The sequence below is a fragment of the Hyperolius riggenbachi genome, chromosome 4, assembly GCF_040937935.1.
Source record: "Hyperolius riggenbachi isolate aHypRig1 chromosome 4, aHypRig1.pri, whole genome shotgun sequence".
NCBI lineage: Eukaryota > Metazoa > Chordata > Amphibia > Anura > Hyperoliidae > Hyperolius > Hyperolius riggenbachi.
The window spans coordinates 427,703,278-427,721,393 of NC_090649.1; the positions used below are offsets into that span (position 1 = coordinate 427,703,278).

General features: G+C 44.8%; 1 protein-coding gene and 1 long non-coding RNA gene across 6 annotated transcripts in view; both read right to left on the reverse strand.

Moving 5' to 3' along the window:
* The window catches only part of MACROD2 (mono-ADP ribosylhydrolase 2), a 3,010,403-nt gene that overhangs the window by 2,140,763 nt on the left and 851,524 nt on the right, over window positions 1-18,116 (reverse strand). The window lies entirely within an intron of this gene.
* LOC137570919 (uncharacterized) overlaps window positions 8,894-18,116 on the reverse strand; it is a 96,853-nt gene continuing 87,630 nt past the window's right edge. The window contains exon 3 of the long non-coding RNA XR_011031235.1: window positions 8,894-8,970. This is a non-coding gene — a long non-coding RNA (uncharacterized lncRNA). The remainder of the gene's footprint in view (window positions 8,971-18,116) is intronic.

The following is an 18,116-nucleotide window of genomic DNA, read 5'->3' on the forward strand; positions in this document are numbered from 1 at the left end:
AATAAGGTAAATTTTCATAGATGGGGGAAACAGCAGCAATAAGAAAAAAGATGCTCTATCTCCTTAGAACACTATCTAAACTAAAAAAAAAAAAAAAAAAGCAGAAAAACACTGCAGTTTGCTTTTAAGCGTGCCCATAGCTTTACAGGTCAAGCAGGCACTTCCTGTGACAAGCATGCCTTTCCCGACACGTGAGAGTGAAGGTCTCAGCCACGTTTTATTTAGAAGAGAAGTTCTTGTTTCAGCACTTTGCAAGGTCTGTAGACTGAATTCAGTTAATGTTACATCAAGGATGAGGTGCAGCAGCTGTTAATCCACGCTACCCGCTCTTAGTGAACTGACGCTCTCCCTTGTCATCTTAGATGTTTTGTACAAGATCAGTCACTCTGAACACTGATGCCGCTGGGTTTCCTTTTTACTTCAGTTCCTCTGATCTCCTTTCTGTAACCAAACAGAAAAGCACCCCGTTGGCACTAAATGCTCCAAGGATCTGATGTTGTATGCAAGTGAACAGCTATTTGGGTAGAGTGAGATGTTGCTGTGGAGAGTAACCTGCGTGGAAAGCATCAATAGAGCCCCCCTCTGCATGTTACTCACACCGTAGGAAAACAGACACTGGCTGATTGCTGCAATGACTTTCCAAGAAAAGAAATAACAAATGTGAGTTATAACTGGCACATTGCAATTAAACTGCTGCGCTTATTAAAAAAAAGCATGTGAAAGCAATTCAACCAGAGAGCTCCTAATGCTAGCCAAGAAACACTGGTAAAGTCAGAAAGTATTCTGTAACCTCGGAGTCAGTTTAACTCTAAAGCACAATTGAGGGGAACTTGCCTTATGTTCATTTGTGATTTGAAGAATTTGGGTCAGGATTTGGGAGAATAAGGAACCTTCCACAGTCTGTTGCGTAGCGATAGGATTGCAACTGACCGTAGGCGAACAGACACATCGCATGTTACCGCTGTGCAGCAACCATACAGTGAGGTATACAGTACAATGATAAGTTCGCAACTAAATGTAGCCCAACAGACGTACTCCGCGTTTCCGTTGTGCTGCAACCATACAGTGAGGTACACAGTACAATGAAAGGATGCCTCACATTCACTGTGAACGTACAAGTTACTTAGGTAATGCACCGCATACCGTGCATTACTGCGTCGGAGCCTGCCGCACAGCACTCAATTTGGAATGTCCCTTAGGAATATCATTGCGTTGCAATGCAGTGATATTTTCCATTGCGACCCAAAGGACTTGGAGTCGAAAGGTGTTAAACACAAAACCCTCAAATAGAGCCACATATAAAAAATATGGAGTACCCAATGTTCCAGTGTGTTGTAGGTTTCCAGTGCCTGACATATTGTGTCACAGTGGCTTTTCTCTCGGTTGGATATTGCACCCTTGGTGGATCAAGATGCTGTCTTGGTTGCCTCCCGTTAACTGTAGAAGTTTCAATATTGGGACATTACTCATTTGGCCAGATTCGCGTCCCAACAATCTGCCCAACTATCTTTTAAATTCCGTCTGCTGGAAGATAGTTGGATGTCTGTACGGCTGGCAAACAACCAGACGACTAACTTATAACAAGTTGTTTGCCAGATCCAACCAGTGGATCAACCTGCCCAATATCATGCAGGTTGGCTTGTGTGTACAAGTCTTTGGAACAACTTTGTTGTTTTTGAATGCAGACATGTTGTGCAGTTTGTCATTTAGCTTTTGCACATAGTATTTAAAGGAATCGTCAGGCTTCTACCAGCCCCATGCAGCCATCCTGTACCCTTCGTAGTCCCTCACTGCTGCTCCGGTCCCCCGCTGCCAGCTAGTTTTGTTTTTGTCGACCTCATTTGTACGCATTCTCACTGGTGCAGGAACATTAACACATACCTTTTTAAAGGGACTCCGAGCTCAACCTAAAAAGCAAAATAGTACTCACCCGGGGCTTTCTCCAGCCCAGTGCTGGTTGGGAGGTCCCACGACGGGGTCCTGGCTCCTCTCCTAGGCCCCGCTCCGGAATGGCTGAGCGGTGGCAACCCGGCGACACTCGGGCGAGTGTCGGGCTCCTTCTGCGTATGATGCGGCTGACGTCACGACGCCGGCCCCTCGCGTCATCACGGCGGCCGGCGTGGCAGTACGGCGCATGCGTGCTTTAATCGCGCATGCGCAGTACTTTCACACCGGCCGCCATGATGACGCGAGGTGGCCGGCGTCGTGACGTCAGCCACATCATACGTGGAAGAAGTAGCCAGACACTCTGCCGAGTGTCGCCGGGCTGCCGCCGGTCAGCCATTCCGGAGCGGGGCCTAGGAGAGGAGCCAGGACGCCGTCGTGGGACCTCCTGACCAGCTCTGGGCTGGAGAAAGCCCCGGGTGAGTACTATTTTGCTTTTTAGGTTGAGCTCGGAGTCCCTTTAAAAATGTACGCATTGCACCACTAACACGTAAAAATGTATGTGTTAATTTTCCTGCACCAGCAGGGATGTGTACAAATGTACGCGTGGTGGCCCGCCGACCTAGAGGTCGGCAAAATCAAAACTTGCTGGCGGCGGGGGACCGGAGCAGCAGTGAGTGACTACGAGGGCACAAGATAGCTGTATGAGGCTGGTATGAGGCTGGTAAACTTTTTTTCCTGACGATTCCTTTAACCCTCCTGGCGGTATGAAAAATACCGCCAGGAGGCAGCACGGCAGTTTTTTTTTTTGTTTTGTTTTTTTAAATCATGTAGCGAGCCCAGGGCTCGCTACATGATAGCCGCTGCTCAGCGGCATCCCCCTGCCCGCTTCGATCGCCTTCGGCGATCTCCGATCAGGAAATCCCGTTCAATGAACGGGATTTCCTGGAGGGCTTCCCCCGTCGCCATGGCGACGGGGCGGGATGACGTCACCGACGTCAGCGACGTCATTGGGAGTCCCGATCCACCCCTCGGCGCTGCCTGGCACTGATTGGCCAGGCAGCGCACGGGGTCTGGGGGGGGGGGGGCCCGCGCGCCGCAACGGATAGCGGCGATCGGGCGCGGGGCGGCGGCGATCAGTGTGCTGGCGCAGCTAGCAAAGTGCTAGCTGCGTCCAGCAAAAAAAAAAAGTAAGAAAATCGGCAGAGCAGAGCCGGAGAAAACCTCCTGCGCGGCTTACCCCGAACTACGTTTGGGGTTACCGCCAGGAAGGTTAAAGTGAGGTGGTTGTTTAGTTGGTTGGTGTGTGTATGTACATACTTATCGTGTAACAAGCTTATTGTGCGGTAGGTCATGTTGTGCGGTTGGTTATGCATTATGTTGGATGTGTGTTTGAGCCTATACAGTACCTGCCGCCTTGTTGTTGCCTCTCAAAGCCACTGACACTGACAGGATTGTGCTTCCCCCAAGCTGGTGTTCATTCACTACCAGCAAGCGCAAGTAACCACCACGTAGGGCAATTTGTGACAAAACTGAGTGGCCTGAAGAATAAATTATGCCTGTGCTACTAAGCCAAGGGTTTCAGGATGTGCAATGCAATGTCCATAGTGTGAAAGCTTCCTAAGATTTGGATATACTGGGATCTCTGCTTCTCAATAAGTCAATACATTTCTATTTAGTTTGACAGTTGAGACGCATTACAGCCTGTATATTTATTGCCCTGTCTGCTGAGTCCCAACCTGAATATGTTTATTCGGTACCATGTTCAAAAATGTTATTTAGTTTTATAAAGTACTGTGCTTTCTGATTATTATTTTGCATGTATTAACATTTCTACAGCCTATTGCAATAAATACAATTTTAGTAGAAAAAAAAAAAAAGCAGCAGCATCTTTAAGCATTATTGCGATTTGGCCAAATCACAATTGCGAGTCCTGTAGCATTTTTGGAGCAATTACCCTCCAATGAAAGAGATAGGATTTGGTTTGTACTTGCATGCAGGAAACACACACACATCTTTGCATGCGGATTTTCGGATACCGTGCAGGTTTGTATGCGAATGCTAGCCTATGCTGGGAATACACTATGCAATTTCCTATCAGATAGATGGGTTGATCAATAATTTCCAACAGATCCGATCTGATTTTGATTGTTTTACTGATCAATTTTCTGACCACTCCTATACAAATCGATCAGATTTCAGTGCGTCTAAAAGAAAAATGCTACAGGCTGAAATTTTCCATGCATACGACACAAACGGAAACACCGTGAACCATCGATTGATTAACACTGGGTGTGCATCAGTTTTTGAAAAACTCGCATGAAATGTAGTAGTAGGGTGGGTCCTGCTTAGTATGCAGATAAGTGTAGTCTTGTTATTACACGTCTAACATAAAATAAGTTAAAGGGAACTTGAAGTGAGAATTATAGGTAGGCTGCCAAATGTATTTCTTTTTGAACAATGCCAGTTGCCTGACAGCCCAGCTGATCTATTTGGCTGCAGTAGTGCCTGAATCCAGAAACAAGCATGCAGCTAATTTTGTCAGATTTGACAAAAATGTCATACACCTGAACTGCAGCATGCTTGTTCAGGGCCTGTGGCTAAAGGTATTATCCAGGCAATCTGCATTATTTGTCCATCATGTGTCCTTTAAGTATTGTAAAGGGTACTTTTAATTATTTTACCTTCATCAGCTTTTGAGTACACAGATTTTGCAATTTTAGGACAACATATTACCACTAGCTCATTTTACTCTGTAAGAAACAAACTTCTTATTCCTGTGTTTTTAAATGAATTTTACAATTTTCGCAATGGTGGTCATTTAAGTAAAACAAAAATATCCATAGTTTTAGGGCTAGGCCCACACTATGTCCATCTGCAGAACGGAACCTGCAGTCCGTGATTCTGGCATTGAAAACCTGAATGCAAACGGATCCATGCTGCCTTTTTGCAGCAAACGTTTTTGATCTGTTTGCTTTTTTTTTTCTTCCCCCCAAAAATGGATGGCTGCAGCCAGGACCCCAATAGGTGTCCCCCAGGTAACCTGGGGGGGTACCAGCCAGGACGGAGGGGGGGAGGGACAGTTAGCGGGCACAGCGGCGGGGAGGAGGGTCGCACCCCCCTCCCTCACCTGGGTCCCCCCGTAGCCGCTCCCCCTCCAGCTATTTGTGGCAAAAGTAAAGGGCGAGCGAGCAGGGAAGCGCCTTACTTCCTCTGCTCAACATGACTTCCTGCAATGCTGCCCTCTAGTGGGCGGCATTGCCGGAACTCACGCAGCGAGCAGAGGTAGACAGATAATTACGTCCCCTCTCGCTCACTCTTACTTTTTGCCACAAATAGCTGGAGAGGGAGCGGGGACAGGGAGAACCAGGTGCCCGCTACTCCCCCCTCCCCCCGTCCTGGCTGCTACCCCCTCAGGTTACCTGGGGGATAACTATTTGGGTGACGTGAAGGGGAGGATCAGGCAGTAGGCAATGCATATCTCCTTCAGTTTTGTGTGCAAAAATAGCCTGTGTAGAGGGAGATCCATATATGCACTGCTCTCCACTACCCCTCCGTGTATCTGGATCCATGTGCGGTCTGGGAAAATGCTGCAAATGCAAATCCGGATTGTCCGTTCAGGTTATAAACACAAATCCCCCTAAACGCAGACAGATCCGTTTTTTGGTTGGGTGAAGACGGCTGCTATTTTAACATTGCTATCCGTGGCTCCGGTTTTGATCCGGGCTGAAGAACGGAGCAAAGGATACGTTTTTAGAGCAGGTGTGAACTGGCTCTAATGCAACAAATAGATCTTTCCATAATGACAAAGCCTGAAGGGCAGTATGGCTGGAAAGAGAGGACCACTGATGTCACCTTTTTCAAGACCAAAACCACACTGATGTAGTAAGCGGTAAAGATGCAGATGATACATTTGATTAGTCCATTCCATTAGCCGGAAGGATGAAAAATAATTCAAGCAAAATGTATGCAGTTTGAAAACTGCCAATCGCTTCCTGTCAATTTTAATTGGCCCAGTTGCAAGCTGCATGCAATTTACTTCAAGTCTGCATGCAAGCTGATATTTATAGCATCTCCTTTACCAACCCTAGTAAGTGGTATGGAGGCTGAAAAGGGACACATCTCCATCATATACACTCTATGTAGCCACCTGTTGGAATATTTCTTTTTTTGCTGTTAGCGGTCAAGAGAAACACAGCAGCCTCTGTTCATCTGTCCTCTCATACCACATGACCCTCCCTGTCAGGACATCACCCAGATTCCAAGGCCAGGTGACAATCCTGCTAGGTCCCAGTTACTTTATTGTGTCACGAATATTCCATCTCCTGCTAGAAACGGTTGCCAGGCGACGCAAACAATGTGCCGTGTGTTAAAGATTAGAAAATTGAAATGGATTCACACTGAAAAGTTCGTAGGTGAAGCCCCCAATAATCTGATATCGTCTGAACACAAGGAGTGCTTACAGTAGGTGGAAAAATGCCACACCTCAGCATCGACCCCTTCACTGCCACAATGCCCAACACAACGGTTAAGGTTTCATGTGTGACAGAACTTCAGATGCTAAATGTCTGATGTGAAGAACACAGTTAACGAGGGACAAACACGAAGATGCAGACCCTGGAACATAATGTTCCTCAATGTCACGTCTTGCAGTCAGTGTACTGAGAGCGCACTATAAAATGAGAAAATGCACAGCGAATTTTATACCTGCAATGTTGACCCACAGGGAAAATAATGAACTGTGGAAGTGAATATCAGAGCTAAAGCATCCTGTGATAAGGATTGTTATTTCTCAGGGTTGTGGCCCTGTGTCCTGTACCAAGTGTCGGCAAGGATTTCAAGTGAAGCCTTTCAGTAATATTTAACTGTGGTAAATAATTGGCTGCCGCTAAGAGTAAGGATGTGTGGTAACCCGTAATAGCCAATCAGAAGCCTTCTGTCAGCCAAGACAAGGCTGCTTATAGGATGCTACAGGTTAGAGCACTTACAACTGTTTATTGCCTGCTGCACACTCAAACTGAATAAAGCAATACTATAACTGACATTCACTTTTAAAGACTGTAAAACACATAGTCGCCATTAGTATACTTGAAGAGTATTGTAGTCAACCCCACTGGTAAACATCAGCACCGCTGACTGTACACAAATGCCTCACCAAATAGAAATAAAGATGAAAATAACATTATGAGTACATTTTTTTTTACAATATTCATAACAGCTTTCCTCTCCCTGATGCCACTTCAGAGTGGATACGTATCATTCATACGATGAACAGCAATGCAGTCCACAGTTCAGAAAGATTAACTTTTTTAAAAAAAAAACAGACAAAAAGAACAAGTCAAAATCATAGTGGTGTGAACTGGCCAATAGAAGAACATTGCCAGTGTAGGCCTGCTCATTTTTTGTTCACTGCAGGCCCCGTGGAAAATGCTGGGAAGCACAGCTCTTGTAAACCCCTCCCTTTCTCTCCTCTCTTGTAAGCCTTTGTGCAGGTTCCTAACGCCCGTTTCACACATGCATTAAAAAAAGGTCCGTTCCCGGATCGGAACGGAATGGATACTGTACAAACAGAACGGATGCGCACAGATCCAGTGATAAATATGGAGCCGTTCACATGCTTACGTTTGAATGGATCCGTTCCACACGATCCGACCGCAAGTTTACTGCAGCACCTATCCTTCCGGACCGATGAGCCCGGAGGACCGGAAACAAATGCTGAAGCACTGCATTATGGGCAATGGGAGAACGGAACATTTCTTCACACTAGTGAAGAAACGTACCATTTACAGACAAAATCCACGGGACGAGGGGGGAGGGGGGGGGGATTGGGATTTGATCTGAAGGGAAAGTGGGGATGCTCTACTGGGGGTGGGGGGAGGGGATGCTCTATTGGGGGTGTTCTGGGAGGATGTAGGGATGCAAGTGTGAGTGGGCGGGTGAGGGAGGGTTACTTACCTAGGCATCCATCTTCCTGTTACATCCCACGTTGCATCAAGTGACTGCCACACTTCCTGCTTCTGGGTTGGAGGAGGGAACGTGGGAGTCACGTGGAGCAACCTGGGACACAATTGCAGAAAGATGGAAACCTGGGTAAGTGACTACTCCCTCAACCGCCTGCTCATTGGAAGACTGGAGAGCAACGGAGTGAAAACTGATCCAATCGACCAGTGGGCAGATCCGTTTTCATGGATCCGTTTGCCAGTGTGAACAAGCCTTATGGATCCGGTGAAGCGGAGACCGGATCCGCTTTACTGGATCCATTTGGCTTAAAAATGCCAAAGTGAAATGACCCTACCTCTCCCACTTGTATTTGCTGGATGGTAATGAGCCTTCATGTTCTTGGCATCAATTCAAATCAGTGAGTGAGGCTCTCTAGCACTCACTTCCTGTGGCGGAAATAGGCATTGCAATCAAGTGCATTTAAAAAAACTTGTGCATGCGCACCGTGGAAAAAATTTAAATATCTGCAGCACCATTGACTTAAATGTTTTCAAGTCAATGCACGTCACCGCGGATGTGGGCCCATAATGCACTGATGCTTTCACGCTAGATGTGATGCTTCCGGCGCATCACACCGCCTCAGGTATGAAATGTCCAATAGACTTTCATTGCTTTAGCGTTACCCTGCGGTAAAAAAAGGTAACACAACACAATGAAGACGGCTCTAGTGTGAAAGGGGCCTGAGGGGTGCAGCAAGCAGAGACCGACATGTATAAAGAGTCCTTTCACCCTTTTTTCATGAAGAAGGGGTCAGTGCAGTGAAAGTACAGGTCACAGGAGCAGACACTTTCATATAACAGCCCCATTGTGATGCAGGATGCTAGCAACTGACATATGAGGAGAAAAAAAGACAAGCATTACTGAAGGCAGGAGACAGGTGGCCACATCCAGTATCATGGCCTAATATAGATCCTCACCTCTTCTGCTGCTGCTGCTACACGAGTGCACAAACTTATTTCCTAATATGTGCCAGTTTCTGGACAGTTTATTGGCCCTTTAGGCAAGCTGACATCTGCTGGCACTGCTCTGCTTTTGTGGTTCTTCCTAGTATAAACACTGTATATAAATACATCCTGGTATTAAGGGCTGCAATAAACAGAAAATAAGATGTGGCTCAGAAATGACAGTTGTGGTGTGTGTTCACTTCTGTGTTATGTGTTCAGTTCTTCACTTTAATGACACAAATATTTCCTTGGCCTCTGCTGCAAAGCTTATTTTATGTGGATAGGCTCCGATAAGTGGATACCCAACTCAAAGCTGGCAGAGTCCCCGCCAGCGCTGTAACATGATGGCTCAAATAATGATTCAGGTCTTGTTTACATGAAAGGGGAACTTCAGCCTAAACAAACATACTGTCATTAAGTTACATTAGTTATGGTAATTAAAATAGTTCGGTCATGTCATCTCTTACCCACCCTGTTTTAAAAGAACAGGCAAATGGGGGCATCGATCTTTTTCATGGGGGCAGCCATCTTTTTGGTTGAAAGGAGGCAACAGGAAGCATGACATACAGGTCCAATTGTCCTGTGTCTTGATCACCACTCCAAGCTGCACGCGCTAGGCTTCAAATCTCAAATTCAAAATAAAAAAAAAACAAATTTGTGCCAAAAACAGAAGAAGGAGAACAACAACAACATCAGAAATCCCATCATGCTTTGCACAGCATCAGGGGAAAAATGCCCGGGCAGTTTTCTTCTGTGCAGCTAAAAATGAGGTTTGGGTAAGAAAAACAAAGTTCTAATGCTGTGAAACTGTTAAACACCAAGCCTTCTCAGTGCTGCTGAGTAGATTTCTTATCTGGAGGTTCACTTTAAGGGCCCTTACACACTGAATGCGTCAAGTAGTGTTAAATGGCATTGAAACTGACGCACTAATGCAATGCAACTTTTTTTGCCATAGCAATACTACTTTTTCTCTGTTTGTAGCCCACACCTACTGTGTTGCGACTGCATGCATGCAGAAAAACATTTGACCAAGACACTGGAATGCTGCTTCAGATGCCCGTCTGAACTATCCCTTACTGGTAATTATACATCTTGAGATGATCATACCACCACATTCAAAACCACACACTGAAGCACAAGTCTTGCAAAGTTCTATTTCCTTTTTCACAGCAGTGACACAGGAAGTAAATATGAAAGGAAGAGGACAGGTTTATGTATACCAGTGCAAGGAAAACTAGAGCAAAAATCTATTGACCTGAGCATCAGTTTTGCTCCAATTTTCCTTGCTCAAAATTAAAAGGACCACTATTGCCTAGTCGCACCACGCATATCCCAGTCACATGCACGATTGCAGGACTTCACCAGGGCTGCCCCTACTCTCTGGAACTCACTCCCACCAGCCATCAAACTCGCCCCCACCGTTAATACCTTCAAACAAGCTCCCAAGACTCACCTTTTCATGCTCGCAAACCCTTCTACACCAGCACCATAATATGTTCTGTTAGACACCCTCTCAAAAGATGTGCCTATTGTCTCCCCGCCCACCCTTTAGATTATAAGCCTCTGGCAGGGCCCTCCTCCCTAGTGTTTCCAGCTTGATTATGCAGTCTTAAGGCCCATACACACATCAGATTTTTTTAAACGACGGGTCGTTTGGACGTCCCGTCCTTCAGTCGTTCGGACGGCAAATCAGGCGTGTGTACAGTCCGTCGTTCACCTGATAAGACTGGTCTTGAGCGATCCGCCTGGCGTTTATAAAAATCTGACGTGTGTATGGGGCTTTCCTGACAATCACCCCTCTCGTGGACTAGAACAGTCTCTATTTTGACCTATGACACTGTATTGTTATCAAATCATTTGCATGATCTTGTTTTGTTGTGAGTTTACTGTGTGTTCTACCTTGTATGTTAACCCATTTATCTATTGTCCAGGGCTGCGTAATATGTTGGCGCTTTATAAATACAATAAATAATAATAATAATGAAAACAAAAGTAGACAGTTAAAATCTGACTGAACCCACAGGTTTTGAGCCAGTCCATCTCCACATGGGGGATTCTCAGGGTTTTCTTGTTATCAACAGCATTTCCTGAACAGCAGTTGCAAAGTCTAACGGACAACAAAATAGTGTGCAACTGAGTAGGGAGGGTGGGTGGTATCTTACTATTTTGGCAGTTAAACTGCTGTTCAGGAAATTCTGTTGAAAACAAACAAAACCCTGAGACTCCCCCATGAGGAGATGGACTGGCCCAAAACCTGTCGGTTCTGTCAGATTTTAACGACCTACTTTTTTTTGCAATAGTGGTCCTTTAATAGACCTGCCCGTAGGTTATTATATCAAGAAAGAATATAATTCATTATTAGTTAAGACAAGACAAAGACACAACATTTAAATTGTTCTTTTCTCCTGGTGGACTCAAAGCTCCAGAGCTGCAGCCAATAGGGTGTGCTCAGTAGGCAGTAGCAGTGTTAGGTATTCTAGCCCAATGACTCCTTACTGAATAGGTGCTGGCTTACTGAACAGGAAGAGCCGAGGTCTCCTGTGTCAGAGACAGAGTCCTTAGCCAGTACCCTATCCAGCCACTATTGATTTATGTATTGCCTGAGCTTGTCCATTTTCATTTTTTTTTTTTATTTTTTTTTTTAACGTTTCAATATTTTAGAGCGGTTATTTGGCGACTTTATTTTTCTATTTCTTTTCTCTTCCTTTTTGACTAATAAGACCAGCATGTAATCGCAGGGTTCACGTTGTGGAACATCACGCAAAACAAACAGATAGTTTGCTCTGATCCGTCCCTTGGAAATAAGTGGAAGAAATGTAGCTGGGCAGTTGTATTGTCCACAGAGCACCACGTTGTCTCAGAAATTGTCTTTAATTTGCTCATCCTGCAGGTATCAGTGTTCTTCTTCCCATAACTCCCTCACACCGCTGTTCTAATCCGCGCACCGTCAACTTTCACACTGCTGATGAAAGTGCTGGGGTGGACTACATAAACCTCCAAGTATATTCGCCCTGTCCTATTACTTGAATTTCAAATGTGTAATTACTGTGAATACTGCAGCTTTGGTCGCAGGGAAACTCCTGCACATCTCTAATAGACTTCTGACAAAAGAGAAAGCGTCTAACGCGAGTTATCATACACGGAAGTCATTATTTTCTCTAATGCAACAAATACTCCCCTATAAGTGTGAAAGCAGTAATGAGCAAATCCATCAACCACCGTCTTTCCAATTATCTCTTTTTACTGTGATGTCTCACAATTCTGTATTTTTCTTTTCTTAAAGAGACTCTGTAACAAATTTTTCAGCCTTAGTTCTTCTATCCTATAAGTTCCTATGCCTGTTCTAATGTGCTCTGGCTTACTGCAGCCTTTCCTAATTGCACGGTCTCTGTAATAAATCTTATCTCCTTCCCTCTGTCGTGTCTGTCGGGCTAAGGCTTGAATGTGTGGAATGTGTAGGTCTGCTTGTGATTGGATAGAAGCGATACACACCCTCTGCAGGCCCCCTGCACACTCTGCTTATGTGAGCCTATCACAAGCTGGTTAGTTTGTATGTAAACACTGCCTAAAACTGTTAATTACAAGCCAGGATTGCAGCAGAGAGTGGCAGAAACAGCACAGAGGGGCACAGGAGAAAATAAGGAATAGAATGATATGCTTTTTAGTGTAAGAATATTTGAGTACAGATTCTCTTTAAGTTAAGCCTTAAAGGGAAGGTTCAAGGGCGCCTTGAAAAAAATAAAAATCCATATCCACTTACCTGGGGCTTCCTCCAGCCCGTGGCAGGCAGGAGGTGCCCTCGCCGCCGCTCCAGAGGCTCCCGGTCGTCTTCGGTGGCCGACCCGACCTGGCCAGGCCGGCTGCCAGGTCGGGCTCTTCTGCGCTCCAAGGACGGGCTCTTCTGCGTCCCACGTGGGCGCGCTGATGTCATCGGACGTCCGCCGGGCTGTACTGCGCAGGCGCCCGCGTGGGACGCAGAAGAGCCCGTCCTTGGAGCGCAGAAGAGGCCGGCCTGGCCAGGTCGGGTCGGCCACCGAAGACGACCGGGAGCCTCTGGAGCGGCGGCGAGGGCACCTCCTGCCTGCCACGGGCTGGAGGAAGCCCCAGGTAAGTGGATATAGATTTTTATTTTTTTCAAGGCGTCCCTGAACCTTCCCTTTAAACCTACAGATGTAAAACTTTCGTCCATGGAACTGGATAATAGCAATCAGTTTGTCCCCCTCTGGGCGCATTTTATATTGCAGAAGAGCTCTTCCGGTTCAGATAAATGATCATTGTTTGCTGAAAACTTTATTGTCCACGTAAAAATATAGCGGACAGCTTGTTTCAGCGCCACTAGTCACCTTATTAGTAGGCACTGGTCTGTATTTTAAGGGTAGAGCCTGTGTAAAGCATGTTTGTACACTACAATTTTTTGGTGAAAACTTTATTGTCCAGGTAGAAAAACAGCCAACAACTCATTTCAGAACAAAGTAGAAGGGAAGGATCCACAGACAGATTTTGAATCCACAAACAAGCATCTTTTATTTTAATCTGACAAAATATGACACTTAGAAAAAAACGCCCTTAGTGTGAACAAGCCCTAAGGGCAGAATGTAAGCTTAACTCACTTCAGTCGACTCTGTGGATGATTTTAAGTGTCGTATTTTGTCCAATATCAGTAAAGGATGCCGGGTTTTTGTACTCCCCTGAATATGAAAACCTTACCTTCTACTGTATTAAGTAGGGTAGGGCCTCTAGAAAGCATGATCATCCAATTCCTTGTTGAAAACTTTATTGTCCAGGTTGAAATATGGCCAACAACTCCTTTCAGCACCACTGAGCACCTCATTAGTGGGCAGTGATTTTCATTTTTTTCATACTCGTCCCTCCCACTGCGAAGAAGTCAATCCTCCATGGGAGGGGCCTAACACTAACTAAATCCTAACCTATGTATATGCATATATGCATTTTATTTGATTAGCCGCACCCAGGCTATGCATATACATAGGTTAGGATTTAGTTCGTGTTAGGCCCCTCCCATGGAGGATTGACTTCTTCGCAGTGGGAGGGACGAGTACTTAATAGGTTGCATGCAAGCTGTTAATGGAAACCAACATCCTCCTCTAGTGGTAGACAGGTCATGTGTATGCTCGGTGTGTATTCGACCCCACAAGTGGGGCTTGCACTCCTTTGCAGGTAGGCACTAGTCTGTTTTTAAGTAGCGCTGCTCATTTCCTTGCTATGTACTAATGTAATTCGTTTTTGGTCAGCTGCTCCCACTTAACAGCCATGCTTTTGGTGTATATGCAGAGCTTCTGTTTGGGTTCAAGGTGCGTTTGTAGTTCCTGGGGGGGCTCAGCGCATCTCTGATGGAGGCCATTCGGAGGCGGCCTGGTGTTGCGCTGATCCACCTTTTGCGCTATTTCCATTCTATAGATCTCCGGTGGTGATTGAACACATTACTGAACGCCCTGCATCTTCTTTCACGTCATCTCCTCCAGCAAAGAGGAACATTCCACATTCAATCACTTGTAAGAGCCGATCATACAGCTCTACAACTCATGTTTAGAGAAACGATATACACTCCTATGCAGTGTAAATCGAGAGTTGAACATTTTTATCGTAATTCACACACAAACTGTATGGTGTAAAAGGTCTCTTTAGCTCACTTATCTCGGTCTCCCTCTGTCTCTACATTTCAACATGGGAAGGAATATCTTGATAACAGAAATCACTGCACACTGTCCTCATCTGACAATGACAACACTATTTTTTCCCCAGAGAGATCTATAATCTGATTTTTACACAGATAGGAACACTCAGAAGGTCACTCAGAGCAGGTGGAATCTTCAATAACTAATAATTTTTAACATGCAGGAATGTGAATTGTGATAAATCTGTTGACTAAATTTTAACGTCATTGGTAATTAAATATTATTGAATGTTGGTTCTACCAGCAACAAACATTTAAAGTGGACCCGAACTCTTGCACAGGACAGAAAGAAAACATATAGAAATGCACCCTGTATGTATTAAGACAAGACAAAGAACATTTATATTGCGCTTTTCTCCTAGCGGACTCAAAGCACCAGAGCAGCAGCCACTAGGATGCGCTCTATAGGCCATAGCAGTGTTAGGGAGACTTGCCCAATGTCTCCTACTGAATAGGTGCTGGCTTACTGAACAGGCAGAGCCAAGATTCGAACCCTGGTCTCCTGTGTCAGAGGCAGAGCCCTTAACCATTACACCATCCAGCCACTAGAGAGTTTAAGGAGTGTACACACACGCCATATTTTAGCAAACGACGGGTCCGTCAGACCCTCCCGTGGGGTTGTCGTTCTGCCGACAGTAGGACGCGAGTATAGGCTGTCGGCAGACTGATAAGACTATTTTTGACTGATCCGCTCGGCGGAACCGTCAACAGTCTTAGCAGAACGACCGCCCCGCGGGAGGGTCTGACGGACCCGTTGTTTGCTAAAATACGGTGTGTGTACGCGCCTTTAGCCTGTTTAAGTCCCCCTCATTTGTGTATGTCTAATCATACGTTGTAATTTGACCTCTCCCCTGTGTCACATGACTGCCACAGCAGAGATAGCAGATAAGCTCATTTGAAAGCACAGGCTGTAAACAATATGTCTGAATATGCGTTCATAAATCAGGAAGTAGAAACAGTGCAGATTTATTTTAGGATTTGTATCAGCTTTAAAAAAGAAATGTGTTCGTTTAAAGGTTATTATTCTGTTGTGTATCTTTTAGAGCAGAACAGAAGTATTTATTTATTTTTAACTGGGACAAGTTGAACTACCCCACTAAAACCAACTAAAATACACCCAGTACTATGTGCAGCACATGTAGAGAATGTAGGGCTTAAAGTGGTCTGAAACTCTGACATAACATTCAATAAAAATGTGTTTTCCTACTTTTTATAACTCATACAGTTATCATATTTGCTTTTGTGCACAAGCAATATTGTCTTTTTACAAATTACAAGTTTTACAAATTTACAAGTGTAGTTTTTCTTACCCTGAAAGCTTGCATTGCATTTTATTCTTTTGCTATTATAATTGCTTTTTATTATATATTAAAACCTTCTAATGAGCTACTCTGAACACTGTGTGCCTGAAGCAGAGACAGTTTCTCGAAGAGTGTTTGTTTACATTCCAGTAATGATACATTTGTGTTTAACAAGTAAAAAAAGATACTGTTATCTCCTGTTTGGATGCGGATTGAAGCTGAATAGCAGGACAAAGTGCTTTGTTTAACCATTTCAGTGATGTTCTGCTAGTATTTTTTTCTGAGATAGTAGCTTTCAAGCTGTGAGGAATCTTTTAGAGCAAAGTAGAAATGCTGACTTTCAGACCACTTTAAGCTGTGTACACAAGCTAGATCAGCTCTGGGCAAACTGCGGTACGTATCCGGCTGTGCGTGCTGTGAATTCGGCCCTCCTCCTCCCTCCCTCGCTGTAGAGTTGTGAGCGGAGGTTAATTGCCACTTCCAGAGTCAGGTCTCCATGGCCACAGCGGCATCATGTGACACGCGGTCAGTGTGTACCAGCATGAGGTCAGAGGGAGAAGAGGGTGTACAAGGTCCCATTGACGTTTCACTGGGGGCCCCTTGATTTGTAGTTATGCTCCTGATTCACTGTCCTATATATTGCTCCTACTTTGACTATGCTTTTTACAACTATCCTTCCAAATTATACTGATTCTGATATGAAGTTTCTACTAATTCTAATAACAGAGCAGAAAATGGAGGAGGTCTTATTTAAACGAAAAACATATGACAACAGCAGAGAACTGCATGACAAGCCTATAAAATAAAAGAAAGGACGATTGTACAAACTTGAATCTCAACTCGTAAAGTGAACCAGAGATGAAGCACCCTCATATATTTCACCGTATGAATCAGTGGGAACATTAGAGAAAACACCTACCCTGCTCTCTGTTTCATCCTTCACTGCTCAGCCTGCTTGTTATCAGCCCTGATAAAATCTCTGACTGAGCATTCAGTCTGGCTTTCCTCAGAAATCATTATAGCTGAGGCAGTCTTCTCTGATGTCCTTGCAAGCCCAAGCCTGCCCCCTTCTGGCTCTGCTTTCCTGTTCTGTATATTTGCAGTATCACAGAGAGCTGTGATGAGATGGGAGGGGCTGCTAATGTAAGGGTATATTGAAAAACATTTTTTTAATCTATATTTATTTGTTAGTCAGAATAGGTTGTTAGAAATGGTGATTTTATTTTGCACACAGCCCACTAATAGGCTTTTCTGATGAACTGTTTTTTGCATGGAGTTTTAGTAAAAAAATAAAATGTGCCAAAGCGTTCATCTCTGGTTTCCTTTAAACCACCACAATGGCCAGCAGATAAATGAGGCCTGTATATTTAGCGTGCACTATGGGCTTCTTGTGAAAGCAGGGCCATAACTACAGGGGAGCAGCCCTGCAATTGCAGAGGGACCCAGCGGTGTGTGGTGGGGTTCCCAACTACTAACCTTCCCTTTTCTCCGATATTCCAAATCAGATGTTTTTGTGGCTACACTTGTTATGGGTGTGCAGATCATGATGGCCTCACTTGTTTTATGACCCACATAAGATGGGCTCCCAGGCTGTGAGGTTCACCAACAAGAGGCAAGGAAGAGTGTGTGAACATTAAGGGGGTTCTATCAAAGCTTTACTGGGGGGCCCCATGCTTTGTAGTTATGGCCCTGAGAGAGCTAAAAGCAAAGAAGCACTTTTTAGAATAGCAGCTTGCCATCATTACAGAATTTCAGAGTCCATCGGACTCCCAGTATTCAGCCTTTTTTGTCTTATGAGGTTTCTATAGAAATTGTCCTAAATGAATCCAATGGTGTAGAAATGCAGACAATCCCCTTCAAAAACATATACATCTAAATACAACTGCCTCCCTAATTTCAGGCCTGCTACATCCATCACTAAACTACATCCTGTCCACAAATAAAAGAGTTTCCTATTTTGCCAGCTGATTGTTTCCAGCTAGGCAGCAATTTGCAAATGTGTGAAAATAGCACACCGCCTAGGAGGAAAGTTGGAAGGAGAAAGTTGGTGTGTTCCGACGTGCAGCTGATCCGCTCGGTTCTTAAAGGATTTGCGGGATAGTACAACTTGCTGCAACGGCTTAGCGTAATTTAAATATAACAATATCCTCATTGGAAACCATTAAAACATCTAATCAGAGGGATGTTAAAATATAGCTTAATCTCGAGCCGGGTTTATCATTGACGAAAAAAGAGAAATGAAGAAGAAAGCAGCTGTTCCTCAGCTCAGTTTTAATCCCTAAACATGCCCTG